This window comes from Euprymna scolopes, chromosome 22 (genome assembly GCF_053919585.1).
Source record: "Euprymna scolopes isolate OS-2025 chromosome 22, ASM5391958v1, whole genome shotgun sequence".
In the NCBI taxonomy this organism is placed as follows: Eukaryota; Metazoa; Mollusca; class Cephalopoda; order Sepiida; family Sepiolidae; genus Euprymna; species Euprymna scolopes.
This window is the reverse complement of record NC_136503.1, coordinates 114,274,795-114,280,794: the sequence shown is the minus strand read 5'-3', so window position 1 is coordinate 114,280,794 and position 6,000 is coordinate 114,274,795. Positions and strand designations below refer to the sequence as shown.

The following is a 6,000-nucleotide window of genomic DNA, read 5'->3' as shown; positions in this document are numbered from 1 at the left end:
TCAAGATTATTTGAACAAATTCAAACATTATGTCGTTTGAAAATTTTCACAAAAACAACCTTTCGTCAGACTTATTGAATAAAAAACACTTAAACAATAAAACATTATGGAAACAATTTCTCTTATAAGGAAAAGAAAACAAACAAAAGTATTTCACCTATATCTCATCCTTGCAAAGTTTTTTAAAAATTTATATATTTACCTATTTTTGTATCTTCATTTAAAAAATTTTCAAACAAATTATCATACGTTACCACTAATTACCTATGTCCACTTAATATGTTTTACTAATACTATTCATTGATTTCTTAAAATAAATTTCTTTATTTAATTTAAATTATTTTTTCTAATCTGGACTAATCAACTAAGTTATATAGTTATGATTCTATGTTAGTTTCATATCTGAAATTTGTTTTGTTTATTTACAAAAATATCGGCTAACCTATTTATGAGATTTAAAAAACTGTTTTTGTTTACAACTTATTCAATAAGGAAAGACAGTTTAACATTACTCTATACTTAGTTCATTCTCATTCTTCATTTAAAATTAGGGATCTTAATTTATTTTTAATTTTTTATTTTCTTTCGTTCCTCTCCATTAAGATTTACGATTATCGGATATTTTAGATGTAAAAAGGGAGGTGACTCTGTATATTCGAAATTTTAAAGGTTTAATTGAATTATAAGTTACCAAAATCCTAATATGTATCCATAACGTTGAAAGGGAGGTAACTCAAGCTGTTCGATATGCAGGGTTCTAAGTTTGGTAAATTCCTAATATGCATTTATGATTTATTTATTAATTAAACAAAACCAATTAAAACTAGGCTAACCTATTCAAAATATAAGTTTGTAATGCATATCTTAACCATGATACTGATTTTATTACCAAAGATTTAACCTACGTTTGCCATCCAACCATAATTTTCTGAGGTTATGTATGGCTTTAATTTAAATAATATCAATTCGGGAATTAAATTCTTAAATACTTATCTAATAATAATACATATCACATTAATAAGGATCCTATTCATAAATATATTATTTAGCTCCATGTATGTTTTACTCCAATGAAAGTGGAGGTTTGCCCTGGTTTTTTGGATTTAATCATTCAGAATAAAAGTATTATTTAATAAGCTAGGATTTTTCAAGTTTTACCATCTAAAAATAGTATCAATTAATCCCCATTCTTTAATTACTAATATTGTTTTTTGTTGTTGAATTCATATTGCTAATCTTTGTTAAGCTATTTTATTGATCTAGAAATGGTATCAACTATTTTACCATCAATATAACTAAAATTGTGTTCTCAGTTTTTAAACAATATTGCTAATCTTTGTTAAGCCTTTTTATAGATCTGAATTTCTTATCTAATAATGCATTGTGTTTATTTCTAAAAATGTGTTTCAAGTGTAGAATATTAGATTTAAGATTTGCTTGCAATATTTGAATCATTAATGGCATCCAATTTACACCTTTATTAGCTACTAGCATTTCAGCCCGGCGTTGCCCGGGTGTTTTGAGGTGTATGCTGAGCAAAAAAAAAAAGAGTAATTTTTTTTTTAATTTGACCCCTATTATGACCCCTTAAAATTTATAGTTTCGGGCTCAAATCACTTTATTAAGTTAGATCCAGGTTCAAGGAACCTATATCTAAAATTTCAAGTGTCTAGACCCAAAATTGTCGGAGGAGTTTGGTAGAGTTCTTAAAGGTCAAATCGTTGAAATTTGACCCCTTAACAGCCAAATTTCTGGCTGACACCCGTCACATCGATTTTCCCAAATCTCAGTACCCGGTATTTCAAATTTCGAGTCTATAGACTAAAAATTGACAGAGTTATTGCGTAGGGAAATGTACACAGACAGACAGACAGACACGTTCACTTTTATAGGTATATAGATAGATTTACCTCCATATTAACTTTGGCCTAACACTCAAGAACCTTTTTTTTCCCCAAGAATCTTTTTTCTCTCAGCTACGTTTAAGATGTGATAGCAAAAATCTATTCCTATGAAGACATCCCTGTATAGCATCCAGCCTTTTATTTAATATTTTCATATATATATATATATATATATATATATATATATATATACACACACACACACACACTGGTAAGCAAATTGTATATTGAAATGTTCATATCTTGAATGAAACTACATGAAAATTTGCAGACTTTTTGATTATAATACTATTCTATGGTTAAAACTTTATGACAATTGGTAAAAAAAGAACCTATATTTTCAAACCAATCAAATATACCCAATTTGCCTATATTTGTATATATAATGTCCTATAGTTTTGCTGCTTCAGTTGTCTCCCCTGTGGCCTTGCCCCTAATCTATATATCTATAAAAATGAAATGTGTGTGTGTTGATACATTTCCTTACCAAACTACTCTGTCAATTTTCAGTCCATAGACTCGAGATTTGACATAAAAGGTATTGAGATTTAAGAAAATCTTTAATTGGTTTTCGGCCAGAAATTTGGCTGTCAAGGGGTCAAAGTTCAACAATTTGACCTTTGAAAACTACCAAACTTCTCCGCCAATTTTGTGTTTAAACACTTGAAATTTTACATGAAGGTTATTTGGACATGGATCAAACATTTTATTCTGATTTGAGCCCAAAACAATAAATGTTAACGGGTCAAAATTGGGGTAAAAGTTAAAACATTTTTTACCTCTGCTGTCTACTAAATTACTCAGCCAGTTTTTGCTTGAAACATTTGAAATTTTACATAAAGTGTATTCAGACATAGGGAAAACTTTTTTATTAGTTTTTGGCCGAAAATTTGGCTGCCAAGTCGTCAAAGTTCAAAAGATTTAACCTTTGCGGTCTCTAGCAAACTATTCAGTCAATTTTGGGTCTAAACATTTGAAATTTTACATATTTTTTACTGTTACATTTTCACCCTAAACAAGGCACATTGCCACTTTGATGTAGGGGCTACTATCAGGGACCTAAGCTACAGGGTATTCAGACATGCAGCAAACGTTTTAATCAGTTTTGGGGCTAAAATTTGGCTGCCAAGAAATCAAAGTTGAAAGAGTTAACCTTTGCAGACTTTACCAAATCCCTCTGTCAATTTTGAGTCTAAACACGAGTCAAACTTTTTAATATATATATACATATGCACATAAAGTTATGAACAGTACATAGGGCCCAAGCAACGCCGAGCTGAACTGCTAGTGTATATATATATATATATATTATTTATTTGAAGGTAAACAGTTACATTTGGTTGTTACAAACAGCCATCTGTTTCTCCCTCTGATTCTAATGACAGGTGCCCGAATAAAAATGGCATCTCCATTTTCGGCGATAAACTGCAGAAGTACCGTAGCAGTATTTGTATTATTAGTAGTAATTTTTTGGCGTTAGAATGATATTTTTTTTAATAAAATTTGTTAAATTACTTTTAAGATTATTAATTATTATTATTAGTAGTAGTAGTAGTATTTTTAGCGTAAGAATAATCCTTTTGGTATTTTAAAATGACGACTTTCATAAGTTTTCAGGCAGATTTGCTGTTGTACAAATATCCTCGAACCCTGTAATCATTAAAAGGGACTCTACGTTCCACACTGGTATTTTACTTTTTATTGTTCAATGTCTTTAATTATAAATTATGAAATAAAACACATTTAATCATTTTAAAACTTCATCTTGCATTATTTCTTTTTTTTTTTATTTGTTAAACAACGTTGTGAATTTAAATTCAATTTTAATCACATCCTCACATGTGAAGTAATAGTGTGATTAAATTTTACCCATTTAAAGTTTGTGAAACATTTCTAATATACGCATAAACAAACTTCTGTTTACATTAAGCGATACCAGTGTCGAACGTAAAGAGTCTCTTTTACTACTTACATAGTTCAAGGATATTTGTACAACAGCAAATCTGCTGAATACGCTGAATAAGAAAATATCATGTAAATTTTGCAGAGACAAGTAGTTTTTGAGATATCGAGACCTGTATTATGCACTGTAATTCACTAGCTGCCATGTTTGTACACATGCGCGATAAACAAATTTACTTCTCTACGACCGACACTGCCACCTAGCGAAAATAAATCCGCTTTTTTTTTCACAACCGAGAAATAGACACAAACTCCTCATGTTAAGAACGGCTTTCGGAATAAACACCCCATTTTTGTATGTGTGTGTAGGGGCATGTAAGAAATATTAGCCCCAAATTTAATTTGGATATTCGTTGTCAGCATACCCACCCACAACTACTATGAAAAACATGGAGAGGAACAGTGTCAGTCACAGTGAAGTAGATACGTTTATCGCACATGGCAGCCAGTGAATTACAGTGCATAATGCAGGTCTTTATATCTCAAAAACTACTTGTCTCTGCAAAATTTAAATGAGATTTTCGTATTCAGCATAGTCGAATTGTTCCATTTTTGAGTGTTTCTGGAACTTTCCATTCAGAAAAACTATTAGGTTGACGTAAAGTTATAGCGGAATTTTTAATTTTGATATCAAATGAAGTATTTACAAATAAGTTTTTGTTATAATACCTTTACTTAATATATCACTATCTAATCTTTTAATTTCAATCCTTTTAAAACAATTTTCTTTTCAGAACGTTGAATACAAGATGGACAAAAAGCAAATACGAACAATTTTTTTATTTTAATTCAAGCTAGGCCAAAATGTTGCTGAAACTGCTTGTGATATCAACAAAGAATTTGGCCTAGGAGCTACTACTCAACGCACAGCACAATGAGGTTTAAGAAATTTTGTGGTGGCGATGAGAGTCTTGAAGATAATGAGCATAGTGATCTGTTATAAAATGTTGAAAGCAATCAATTAAGAGCCTTAGTCGAAGCCAATCAATACACAACTGTTTGAGAACTTATTTCTGAATTAGACATAACGTATACGACAATTTCCAACCACTTGAGAGAAATTGGAAAGACAAATTACTCACGAATTAAACAACAATCAAAACAAACGCCGTTATGAAGTGCCATCTTCCCTTCTTTTACGCAACAAGAACGACCCATTTTCCAACCAGGTTGTGATTTGCAATGAAAAGTGGGTTCTTTACGACAATCGTCAACGCTCAACTCAGTGGTTAGATGCGATGAAGCTCCACGACACTTCCCGAAGATAGAGTTGCACCAAAAGAAGGTGATGCTGACTGTTTGGTGGTCTGCAACCGGTCTCATCCATTACAGTTTTTTGAATGCAGGCGAAACCATTACGGCGGTGAAGTACTGTCAACAAATGGATGAAATGCATCAGAAACTTTGACAACAACACCCAGCATTAGTCAACAGAAAAGGCCCAATTCTCCTCCGCAACGATGCCCAACCACATTGCTAAACAAACGTCGTAGAAGTTGAACAAATTGGGCTACAAAACTTTGCCTCATCTGCCATACTCTCCAGATCTTTCAACTACTGACTACCACTTTTACAAGCATCTCGACAACTTTTTGCATGAAAAATGCTTAAAAAACCAAAGCAATACCAAAAATGCCGTTAGTGACTTCATCGCCACCAGAACACAAGATTTTTACGTTACTGGCATAAATACTTTATTTTTGTGTTGGCAAAAGTGTGTTGATTCTGATGATTTTTATTTCGATCCAAAATTTTTTGTTTGAACCGAGATATGCTCATCTGAATTTCAAAGTTTAAAACCGCAAGAACTTTCTTGTCAACCTAATATAAAAGAACACTAATAGCATCAACTCTTAGTCAGATTAGAAAGTCAGTTTGAGTCATTACGCCACTCCAGTTCATTAGATGCTGACTAGATTAACTCCATCCAGTATTAACTGGGATTCAAATAGGTTGACAGAAATCTCATAAAAAGAATTATTACAAACACTTTCAACGAAAAACTGGACATTTGGTAATTATAAAGATTTTCTGACCTTCTCTCTGACCAAAGAATGTTGTTTATTAATTCTCGATAACAGTCTTCCTTTTAAACGTAAACTAGATTGAATTAAGAACTTGCTTATCTCCCTTA

At 31.5% G+C, this 6,000-nt stretch overlaps 1 protein-coding gene across 2 annotated transcripts in view; it reads right to left on the bottom strand.

Annotated features, from left to right (window-relative positions):
• LOC145243667 (isovaleryl-CoA dehydrogenase, mitochondrial-like) overlaps positions 1-6,000 on the bottom strand; it is a 191,075-nt gene that overhangs the window by 31,185 nt on the left and 153,890 nt on the right. The window lies entirely within an intron of this gene.